General features: G+C 33.6%; 1 protein-coding gene across 4 annotated transcripts in view; it reads right to left on the minus strand.

The window, feature by feature from the left end:
- ZEB1 (zinc finger E-box binding homeobox 1) overlaps nt 1-13274 on the minus strand; it is a 189024-nt gene that overhangs the window by 98565 nt on the left and 77185 nt on the right. The gene's annotated exons all lie outside the window — the stretch shown is intronic.

The following is a 13274-nucleotide window of genomic DNA, read 5'->3' on the forward strand; positions in this document are numbered from 1 at the left end:
CATTTAGAACTAAATTGTCTTTCCTAAAATATGAAGTATTAAATCATAATCAAGAACACCAAAAATAGTCTTTGTAACTATATGTTAGTATTAAACAATACTTCATATTTGAAATCTGAAAAAGAATCACTTCTTAGATAATCACACTTCTACACAGGGCATAACTGTAACTGAGAAAATAATTTCAAATGTTTCAACCATTTTTACACTAGCAAAGATAAGAAGACTAATAAGACACTAGTATTTACATCTAAGATTATTACAAATAATTCCAGTCTCAACCATTAGATATCCCATGTTCTAATGCTCTCTTAAATTTTTGGAGGTCAACCTGCACAGCTCTTAAAACACTGGAGAAATTCTGAGTAACTTTTTTGTTACTGTTTACACTGAAAGAGAAAACCATTTTTGCCAAGAATCAACTAGAAAGTATTATGAAACAAAATAACCAATCAATATTAGTGTTTCTAGATTACCCTTTAGAAGGCAAAAAAGACAACAAATATCCCAAATACAGATTTTTGCTTTCAAATGAAATTTTCCTTTTATATATATTTAGAACAGTCCTTTCAAACTGTATTTATAAAACTGATAAAGGTATGTTGAAGCAGAGCAAATGGTAAAAGTCTATGTATGCCAGAAATCAATTACATAACTGAAAAAATCTGATAATTTAAACAAGTCCAACAAGATGTTATTTTTTAAATTATAATTTTTTTAGAAGTATAGAATAATCTTTTACTTGAGAAAAATTAGAAAACGAAAATGGTCGAAAAGACTTTAAAATATATGTGATCCCATCACCCACAGACAACGGCTTCTCCCAAAACCTTACCACCACACACAGAGGATCAAAGAGATATTTTTCTATACTAGTGATTAGTAGTAGTAGTAGTAGCAATAGTTGTAGCAGCATCAACAGCAGCAGCTAGAATTCTTAGGCAATCATCCTTGCTTAATGTATAAAGGGGCTATATCTTTCACCAGCACTGTACTGTCTTTGCACAGAAATCCTGTTCTCTCTCTGTTGAACAGTTAATTCCATTGAAAACACAGACTGTATTTCAAAGGGAAACTTTAAAGGCATGGCATTCTACCATCAGCAGTGCCTAGCAGATCAAAGTTCTTTGTAACGTAAGGAAGATGGAGGTGGGCAAAGTGGATTGTAAAATGATTTTGAACAAGAAACAATTTACAACTGATAAAACTGGACTGAATGAAGTCGATGATTCCTGGTTCTCAACAACCTTCTGTGAATGAGTCTGATCCCTTCATGTTAAGTTTTAGTTTCAATCTCTAATCAATGATTAAGTTTTACAAAGTATGAACAATGCTTTTATCATTCTTTGAGATTTGTGTGTTCTATTTAATATCAAAAATATGGTTTATAATGCTATTTATAACCAAGTGAGGACTGAATTTTACCTTGCTGAGGGAATCTGCAAAATAGAAAGAAGACAGTTATGACAGATAAAGGGTTTAGCAGAAATATCATGAAGTGTCCACTATGATGCTACACAGAACAGGATATCATGATCAGACATTCTGTAATGAGTGATCATAGGTAGAAATGTGAAAATATCAACTCACAACCTCTAAAATCACTGAGTCATTAATGCAGATACAGAATTAGAGATTTTGCCTTAGTTGAGAAGTAAATTTCATAACTAAAATTAGAACTACAAACAGTTGTATGTAGTAGCCCCTCTAATTTTCAAACTTATTTTTAAGTATTTATGTTTTTATAGGAGCTACATAGGATAGTGATGCATTTGTTATGCTCCAATTAACCTTTTAACAAAACAACTAAAGAGAAAATACCTGACAATCTCATGAGGACAAATTTATAAAACTGTAATCCAGTGTATACATACAAACCAAAAATTTTGGCAAACACCACAATGCATTTAATTGTTTTCATTAAATTACATTTTCAGTAAAGTTATTATTACCAGTTGAGAAGAGAGAAAAAACAAGTAACATGCACAATTAAAGCTCAACTATTATGTGCCATGCACTATGTTTAGTGCGTTTACATATCAACTCATTGAATTCTGAAAATGGCAATATTGTTTTATTAACTCCATGTTATATATGAAAAAACTAAGGTCAGAGAGATTAAGCAACTTGCAAAAGATTGTACCTAGGATTAAAAAGGGTAAAAGGAAATGATAAGTCAAAAATGATTCTGAATTTGCTAGTGCTTGGATGTGCCAGCAAGGAGGAGAAGGCAATTTGGAAGGGGCGGTCTTTGCAGGGCTCATAGAAAGAGAGGGGCTTGTGGCCATGGACAAGCTTAATGCAAGAGCAGGCAACCAACAGAGTTGTTTATGGTCAGTTAGAAACACAGATTGGCAGAAAGACCAATAAATTTTACCTTTTTGTTTAAGAATATCAAGTTAGTAGATAAGAAATTATACAAATGTTCAGCCTGTCAACGAAATTAAATTGTACTAAATCTCAGTCTTAAAGACACAGACTGTATCTATATTCTTAATAATCAACATTTTTTATGAGTAGTCTTATTTAGAGATCATACTTTTCTCTTTCAGAATTTTTGCCCTGAAGGAAAACCACTAAATGCCTCTTGGTGGACTCTGCTATCAGTGAGCTCACCAGCCTGTATCAGCTTAATTCTTATCTTTCGTATGTGTTTGTCCCATTCCTTTTTCTTTTGACAAATCTGTTCAGTTCCTTTGTCCAATAGGTTGTGCTTTCTATTTCTACACCACTACCAGTCTATGACCCAGTGTTTCTCTCCCTATCTGCAATGACACATTCCCTTCCTTTTTCACTGAAGCTTGTCAAAAGCAATTTCTCCCATCATCTACACAATACCTAAAATTCCACCTCCTGTGAAAAGTTTCCCTACGCTAAAGAAAAAAATGTATTTTCTGCTAGACTATTCTGGCAGATAGAAGGGCTTAGTACCTAAGAAGCCCAAAATGCACTTACCACTTTATCAGTATAATCCTTGATTTATGCTACTTGTTTAGTTGCTTGCAGATCCTTCTATATGTCTACACTAATGTTGTATGTTTTAGGTATCTGGTGAACAGATATCTACTTAACTTCATTTTTACAGTTAATACCTTGCAACAATGTCATGCAAATGAGGTGCAGAACTAATGCTTCTAATGCTGATTTTCCATATAACCTAAGTATATAATCAATCTTGTGATTTTGGATTAAGATAAATGAAAATCATTTTGTCCATAGATTCTACGGCATTTAAAAATTTCTAAATATATGAGTCTTTAAAAATTGTCTGTTTGCCAGACAAGCAATTGCAGGGTAAGTCAGCTGGCTTTAAATAGGGCCTCTCTCTCTCAGTTAGTTATATTTCCAGTATGCAGGAGAGTTTTACCACTTTCGCTAGACGAAGAGCAATACTCCCGGCTTAAATCTTCAGCCAGATGCTTTCTTGTATCTGTTGGTATTCTTTACACATCCAGGAGAAACTTTCTGAAAAGCTTATTACACTTTGGACTGAAACCAAGGAAATAAAAAACTAAGCCAATGAGTCCACAGAATTGGCTGTTCTTATAACAGTCTTATAAGACTGCTTACAAGCAGTCTTAAAGAGGTGTATTTTACCAATTTTGAAACAAATTCTACAAGTGACATCATAATTTAAAAATTTGTATTCTCTTCTTATCTAGTTTTTAAAAGTTAGTTCTCTATTATATGTGTAAAAAAGAGAGGAAAATAAGACATTTTGTAAAAGTGGGACATACTTTCACTAAATCTGCAAAGAAATAAGGAATGTTGTAAATATTTCTCCCTATCCTTTTTACAATTGTGCTCCTGAAAAAATGTTTTAGTCTATATCGGCTGGTTTAAACATAATGAATTCTGGTTGAGATTGTGAAATGGAATTACAAATTTTCAAAAAATAATCTTATACCAACACATTCAAGTTTGCAAGAATGCTTATGAACTTAAGCAATTCCCTACACAACCCCAGTTATTCCACAGTTTATTAGAATAAAAGGTAACTCTCACATGAAATGATGTAAAAAATTTGGTTTTAGTTGGATTGTGGAGTACACAAAATAAGCAAAACTTTAGCAAGAAAGAGACCTAGAAAAAGAGCCTAGGTTAGGGTCTCAATTTTAGTTCTTTCCTGCTTTCTCTTGCGGGCATTTAGTGCTATAAATTTCTCTCCTAACACTGCTTTAGCTGTGTCCCAGAGATTCTGCTACGGTGTGTCTTTGTTCTCATTGGTTTCAAAGAACTTATTTATTTCTGCCTTAATTTAATTATTTACCCAGTAGTCATTCAGGAGCAGGTTGTTCAGTTTCCATGCAGTTGTGAGGTTTTGAGTGAGTTTCTTAATCCTGAGTTCTAATTTGATTGCACTGTGGTCTGAGAGACTGTTATAACTTCCGTTCTTTTGCATTTGCAGAGGAGTGTTTTACTTCTAATTATGTGGTTGATTTTAGAATAAGTGCATCACAATTAAAACAACTAGAGAAGCAAGAGCAAACAAATTCAAAAGCTGGCAGAAGACAAGAAAGAACTAAGATCACAACAGAAATGAAAAAGATAGAGACATGAAAAACCTTTTAAAATATCAATGAATCTAGGAGCTGGTTTTTTGAAAAGATTAACAAAATAGAGAGACCACTAGCCAGACTAATAAAGAGAGAAGAATCAAAAAGACATAATAAAAAACGATAAAGGGGATATCACCACTGATCCCACAGAAATACAAACTACCGTCAGAAAAAACTATAAACACCTCTATGCAAATAAACTAGAAAATCTAGAAAAAAATGAATAAATTGCTGGACACATATACCCTCCCAAGACCAAACCAGGAAGATGTCAAATCCCTGAATAGACCAATAACAAGTTCTAAAACTGAGGCAGTAATTAATAGCCTACCAATCAATAAAAGCCCAGGACCAGACAGATTTACAGCTGAATTCCATCAGTGGTACAAAAAGGAGCTGCTGCCATTCCTTCTGAAACTATCTCAAACAACAGAAAAAGAGGGACTCCTCCCTAACTCATCTTATGAGGCCAGCATCATCCTGATACCAAAACCTGGCAGATACACAACAGAAAAAGAGAATTTCAGGCCAATATCCCTGATGAACATTGAGGCAAAAATCCTCAATAAAATACTGGCAAACTGAATCCAGCAGCACATCAAAAAGCTTATCCACCACTATTAGGTCGACTTCATACCTGGATGCAAGGCTGGTTCAACATATGCAAATCAATCAACATAATCCATCACATAAACAGAACCAATGACACAAACGACATGATTATCTCAATAGATGCAGAAAAGGCCTTCGATAAAATTCAATACTCCTTTATGTCAAAAACTCTCCACAAACTAGGTACTGATGGAACGTATCTCAAAATAATAAGAGTCATTTATGACAAACCCACAGCCAATATCATGCTGAATGGGCAAAAGATAGAAGCATTCCCTTTGAAAACTGGCACAAGACAAGGATACCCTCTCTCACCACTCCTATTCAACATAGTATTGGAAGTCTGGCTTGGGCAATCAGGCAAGAGAAAGAAATAAAAGGTATTCAAATAGGAACAGAGGAAGTTAAATTGTTTCTGTTTGCAGATGACATGATTGCATATTTAGAAAACCTCATCATCTCAGCCCCAAATCTCCTTAAGCTGATGAGCAACTTCAGCAAAGTCTCAGGATACAAAATCAAAGTGCAAAAATCACAAGCATTCCTATACACTAATAATAGACAGCCAAATCATGAATGAACTCCCATTCACAATTGCTATGAAGAGAATAAAGTACCTAGGAATACAACCTACAAGGAATGTGAAGGACCTCTTCAAGGAGAACTACAAACCACCGCTCAAGGAAATAACAGAGGACACAAACAAATGGAAAAACATTCCATGCTCATGGATAGGAAGAATCAATATCATGAAAATGGCCATACTGCCCAAAGTAATTTACAGATTCAACGTTATCCCCATCGAGCTACCATTGACTTTCTTCACAGAATTAGAAAAAACCACTTTAAATTTCATATGGAACCAAAAAAGAGCCCATATAGCCAAGACAATCCTAAGCAAAAAGAACAAAGCTGAAGGCATCACACTACCTGACTTCAAACTATACTACAAGATTACAGTAACCAAAACAGCAAGGTACTGGTATTAAAATAGATATATAGACCAGTGGAACAGAACAGAGGCCTTAGAAATAACACTACACATCTACAGCCATCTGATCTTCGACAAACCCGACAAAGACAAGCAATGGGGAAAGGATTCCCTATTTAATAAATGGTTTTGGGAAAACTGGCTAGCCATATGCAGAAAGCTGAAACTGGACCCCTTTCTACACCTCATACAAAAATTAACTCAAGATGGATTAAACACTTAAACATAAGACCTAAAACCATAAAAAACTCTAGAAGAAAAACTAGGCAATACCATTCAGGACATAGACATGAGCAAAGACTTCATGAACAAAATACCAAAAGCAATGGCAACAAAAGCCAAAATTGACAAATGAATCTAATTAAACTAAAGAGCTTCTGCACAGCAAAACACACTATCATCAGAATGAACAGGCAACCTAGAGAATGAGAGAAAATTTTTGCAATCTATCCATCTGACAATAGGCTAATATCCAGAATCTACAAAGAATTTAAACAAATTTACAAGAAAAAAAAACTCCATCAAAAAGTGGGCAAAGGATATGAACAGATACTTCTCAAAAGAAGACATTTATGCAGCCTACAAACATATGAAAAAGAAAACTCATCATCACTGGTCATTGGAGAAACGCAAATCAAAGCCACAATGAGGTATCATCTCATGCTAGTTAGAATGGCAATCATTAAAAAGTCAGGAAACAACAGATGCTAGAGAGGATGTACAGAACTAGGAATGCTTTTACACTGTTGGTGGGAGTGTAAATTAGTTCAACCATTGTGGAAGACAGTGTGGCGACTCCTCAAGGATCTAGAACTAGAAATACCATTTGACCCAGCAATCCCATTATTGAGTATATACCCAAAGGATTATAAATCATTCTACTATAAAGACACATGCACATTTATGTTTACTGCAGCACTGTTCACAATAGCAAAAACTTGGAACCAACCCAAATGTTCATCAATGATAGACTGGATAAAGAAAATGTGGCACATGTACATTGTGGAATACTATGCAGCCATAAAAAGGATGAGTTCATGTCCTTTGCATGGACATGGATGAAGTTGGAAGCCATCATTGTCAGCAAGCTAACACAGGAACAGAAAACCAAACACCACATGTTCTCACTCATAAGTGGGAGGTGAACAATGAGAACACACGGATACAGCGAGGGGAACATCACACACCAGGGCCTGCTGAGGTGTGGGAGGCTAGGTGGGGGATAGCATTAGAAGAAATACCTAATGTAGATGACAGGTTGATGGGTGCAACAAACCACCATGACACATGAATACCTATGTAACAAACCTGCAGGTTCTGCACATGCACCCCAGAACTTAAATTTAAAAAAAGAGCCTAGGTGTAATAGAAACACCTTCCACTTTAAATAGGTGCATATTAAGTATTTATCAAATAAAACTAGTAAACTGACAGATCTGTGTAAAAACTACAATGTTTTGGGTTTATACATTTCTAAATTTTAATTTCCAAAATCTTTAAAAAAATAAAGTTTATTAAGCACTATAAAGGCAAGAAACAATTACCACTTTAGAAATAATACTAGGAAAGAATAATTACTAAATAATAAAGTACTGTACTGAATATAAAGCATCAGGCTTTATGGGTAAAGAAACACTTTTCTGGGTTAAGCCCAGCACATAGTAGGTAATTCAGACATACAATTTTGTAATACCAATTGTTTTTACTTCTCAAACTGTATATTACATATTGACTTGGTAAAGTCTATTGGAAGTTTGACCACCTTTGACACTTCTATAAGAAAATTTTAACAAGCTCCTTTTTTTTCCTCTCCAATGTTTTGGTAAATTACTAAATAACATACGTGCACACACAACTGCTTTCAAAGTAGGTTAATTTTCCACAATTTTTTTAATGTCCGTAAGTCATCATTTAAAAAATAATTCCCATTTTGGCTAATCCGGGAAAAGGAATTAATAACCAAAGAAACAAGAAATTTCTGCTTCCTGTTAATTCTCATCTGCAGAACAGGCTAGAAAATTTGTGAGACTCAGTGCAAAATAAAAATTCAGGGCCTCTTGTGTGACACTGATTAAGAATTTCAAGATGGCAGTAGCAGAACATTAAAAAAGCTGAGCCTTGTGTGACTGTACAGGTTGCACACCCATGAAGCCAGCCTGCTCTTTTCTCCGTGACCTTGACTTTGGTTCACATCATGACCCAGTCCAGTCTCCTGTCAAACACTTATTTCCTCTGAAGTCATCCATCTCTGCCTTCTCTATCTTAGCCACCACATGGCTTACATTCATGCTCTAATCATGCTACTATCTTCAGATTGAAAAAAATAAAAAGGAGAGATGCAGTTTGAACAAGACAAAAGGCAAGATCCAACCCACAGTTTAATGCAATATCTCCCAATGATCTTTGAATTATTTTAATTGTAACTTAATCTTTACAAGAAAAGAATAGGATACATAAAATGCATACAAAGATGAACTTGCTAGAAAACTGTGTAAGTGATTATTATGTGAAAATAAGCAGTGTTTAAAGTACAACTAAACATGTATTTTTTTTTTCAGTAAAGGTGAAAACAAATTCCCTCAAGTAGAAGGTATGTATTTTGCTTCTAACCAGAGTATCCAAGTCAGTTAAACATATTTTCAAAATGATTTCAAAGCTACAAAGTTGGTAACTTTTTCAGTAAATGAATACTTGCATAGACAAATGCTACATACAGGCAGGTAAAGAATGTACAAAGCAGGTAAGCAGAGGCTTACATTAATTATTAACAAAAAACTATTCATTTATTCTTTCTAAAACAAGAAAAAGAATCACTGTAATAGAGCACAGACTTTAAGAGTTAAAAAAATGGCTACAGAAAAGGGTACACAGCAATCAGAGAAGCAAGGATTATACTGATATATAATCTTCAACTCTAACTGCAATCATAAATTTGTTGCTTCAAGTACATTGTCCCTGCTCTTAAAAAGAATGTGTTCTACTATTTTTTAAATTTCCAAAAGGATAATAAACTGAATCTTTATAACTTTGTGAAAATTTAATATACTAAATACAGACTAGTCTATTCACAGTCAACATGTACATAGTTTACTCCTTAAAGACTATGTGAATTTCCAGCAGCAATCTGCCTTTCACATTTTCTGCATCTGTTTTAAAATGCTATTTTTATTATTTCAGAAATAAAATATGACTTCTGCAGACTTAACAGTTTACCATATAATCAGCATTATCAATGTGTTTTTATTTAAGGCAAAAGTATAAGAGATGTTAAGAAGTACCTAGTTTTAAACTATTTCTTGGAAATGTTTACAATCAATTTATAAAAGGAAAGCTGAATATATAATATACATAATATACTAGTAATCACTCTTTAATATCCACAATATTGGGCATCTTTTAAAGCAGGCAGTGTAAACCAAAATCTGTAAGAATGTTGATTCTATTATTTTGTCCAAGCTAGCAGATAATTAGGATGAAGACTCTTACGTTTAAAAATGAACTTTTTACATACTAGTCTCATCTCTTTAAAGATCATTATTCCATCTAAGAATTGAATATGCTGACACTCTAAATGTTTTAAAAATAATTCTTTAGTTTTGTCAAATGTTTTAAGCTGCCAGAAAACTGAGTATCAGATAACCCATCATTACACACATGTACACAAGATTCTGATTACAAGAGGAGAATGTAGGGTAAGTGTTTAATACAGGTAAGAATTTGAAAAATTTTTACCAAGTCCTCATACTACAACAATAACTATTAATAACAATAACTATATTAACTATAAAGGTTACTGTTTATTAAGTATCAGGTTGTATACTTAGTTCTTTACATTCTAATCCTTACAACAATTCTGAAACTTAGTATTACTATTTCTATTTTACACAGAAAGAAATAAAATCATCCTCCAAAATCCAGCTTTTCATTTCTGTTTACCTAAGGTTACACAGTTAGTAGAATAATAAAACCAATATTTGAATTTAAGCGGTTTAATTCCAAAGCCTGCACCTTTTCTATGGTAAGCCTCTCCTACATTATATTTACTATATATATATACTTCTATAACATTATTATATTTGTACTGAATTTCTTTCCAAATAATTTATTGGGATTTCTGACAGCTAATAACAAATAGAGCCCCAAAAGAGTGTATTAAGAAAAATTGCAGAATGCTTTTTCCAAGTTTGGCTTTATACATCCAATTCTCCTTGCTCCCAATTTTGATCTGCAAGAAGCTTCCTCTGGCAGAAAAAAGATAAAGTGAGATGGCAGTTGTGGCACTTCTGGTGTCAAATCAAGCATTTCAGGAGTCAGGAAAGTTTAATCTCCAACAGACTCAGGACTGAGTATTTTATCCTCGCTTCATTATAAACCAAAGTCTTCATAAAAGGTCACTAAACAGCAATCATGAAGAAACAGCAATAAAGTTCCAATTAAAAACACACACACACACACACAGCAATTGTTTCAAAGCTGGAAGAAACTTCAGCAGTCACTAGTAGTTCAATACTTATTTCACAGGTGAGAAAACTGAAAGCCAGAGAAGTAAACTACTGTCCAGGGTCCCGCCAGTGATAAATTAAAATTTTTCTTAATGCTTAATCAGGGGCTGTGTCCACTCAGTCAGGCTTCCTTTCAAACTAAACTCATCATTTCAGGAATGCTTTCTCTTCCCACACATACAGATCTTCTCCTTGATCATCAATTTTTTTTTTTTCTAGGAAGGATCGTTATTCTTTAGCCACTTGAGATAATACTCTGGAGTAATCTTAGACAAACATTTATTTTACATCTTCTTTATCATTTAATCAGGAGGCAAATCCTACAGCTAACAAAACCCTTACATTTATACTTTCTTTTCTGTTCTTACTGGATGGTAACCATACCATCTCCAACCTACACTTTTCCTACGCCCTCCTCGTTGGCCTTTCTTCCTATCTGGTCTTTCATCTTTCCTGTTCAACAACAACAACAACAACAACAACAACAACAACAACAAAATCCTGACTTTTGGTTGCCTTCTGAAAGCTGAAACTTTCATCTGGTATTCAAGGCACTGCCCTACCTAGGTACAAACTCCCTCTCCAGGTTTTAGGGTTTCTTCTTCTTCTTGTATTTTCTCTAACCTCGATTCTGGCTTTAGTCATTCTTGGAAGAAACCTGTCCTCCATTTTTTTTTTGTCTCTGTGCAATTAACCAAGCTTTATTATTATTTTAAAATAACATCGCCAATGCCCATTATGGCTGGAGTTATATCTGTAAGACTGCACCAAACTGTATTCTAAAGGCATTTGGTTAAAAATAAATCAGAAAAATTACCATATAAAAACCTAAAAACCTAGCACGATGCTAAAATTGCAGTAAAATTGATGGGATAACAAAGTAGTGTAGTCTCTTCTGCCGTAACACTTATTTTGAAAATGCAAATTTGTTTCAATGCAGTTGGTTTATTAGAGAACTATGTGAGCATAAAGAGAATTTCACCTCTTGCTTATGCATGATTTTATCTGTGAGAAACACTAAGTGAACAGAGAAAATTGCTGCCAGCTTAACTAAGTCACATAAGAATAAACAAAAAGCACACCTGCACACATCTCAAGTTACCAGCCACTTCAGTTCACTGTGTTTCTGTTATGAGCCACACCCACCACATGCAATGTTACAACTTTCCTTCAGATTTCAGATAATCCTCCTTCCACCACTTCACAATAACTTGGAGATCACAATCCCATACCTACTTCTACAAGTAAACATCAGCATTTGTGCAAGGTAAAGTGTCACATGTAGAACAGTGGTTATGTATTTCTTAACCATTTAACATATGTAAAACTGTGCTGCACTTATTAGTTTTCTTTTTAAAAATATGTCACTGACAAAATTATTGTGGGCTGTACTCCAACCCCATTTTCCTCACAAGCCCTGTGATTTTTATTGCCCAATCTAATTCTGGGTAATTAGCTAAAGGAAACAATTTAGGCAAATGCAAGAAGTTATATGCACAAATATATCATCTACCATATTATTAATAACAGTAAAACAAAACAGCTGGGACAAAACAATTTATGAATAATGATACATCAGCAAGATGGTCTATTATTAGTCATTTTAAAAGGCTATAATGAAACATGAAGAAATGTATGTCATAATTGAGAAACAAAATTTGTATTATGACTCTATTTAAATCAGTTATGCATACAGTCAAGACAAAATTCATATGAAATTTGAAAATAATTATTTGGTAGTTTTATGTATTTAAAAATTATTTTAAAAAGAAGTTACTTTAACAAAAGCTATGATAGTAGGCTGAATTAGTATTTGTGCCATGCTTTTTGAAGATATAAACTTATAAAACATAAAACAAGGATCCTGAAGAGTTCAGTCTCTGTACTGCCTTTGCAACTCTTCTGGAAATTTAAATTATTTTATAAGTTTTTCTGTAAAAAGTTCCTATTGTACTAAATGACTACTTTTAATGATAAAATATTCTTTTAAAAAGTATCCACATCGTAGCATACTCAAATAGTAATCATATTTAAATTCAAATAACATTTATTTTTTGAGTATTCCATACTTAAAAAAATAGAATAAATGGTCAAAGCTAAGGATCTCTGCAAAAAAGAAAGTTCTACATATATAATGATATCAATGTATACAGTCATATTTCTAACACCTTTAGCTCCATGCATGTCATTTACTGGAATGTTTGAATGCTTATTCAATGATCCTGGGAGCTCTCAAAAATCCCTGAACTATGTTAAAATTTTGTGGTGGCTATTTTTAAATTCCACTCATTTATTAATTCATCAGTAATAACCAAGTGTATAATATGGGCCAAACACTATATTTCTATGTGCTGAGGATATACCAGTAAACAAAGGAAACAAAAAGCCTTTATATTCTAGTAGAAGGTGGCAAAAAATAAATGAAAAATGTAGGTAAAATATATGGGATGGTAGATGGTAATAGGTCTTCAAGAAAAGAAACATAAAGCAGGAAGGAGAATTGGTGTGAAGTAGGGGAAATCTGCAATTTTAGATCAAGTGGCTAAAGAAAGCTTCGTTAAATTGACATTTGAGTAAAAATCTCAAGTAATGAGAGAATGATCCCTGTAG

The sequence above is a fragment of the Mandrillus leucophaeus genome, unplaced genomic scaffold (assembly GCF_000951045.1).
Source record: "Mandrillus leucophaeus isolate KB7577 unplaced genomic scaffold, Mleu.le_1.0 Scaffold178, whole genome shotgun sequence".
In the NCBI taxonomy this organism is placed as follows: Eukaryota; Metazoa; Chordata; class Mammalia; order Primates; family Cercopithecidae; genus Mandrillus; species Mandrillus leucophaeus.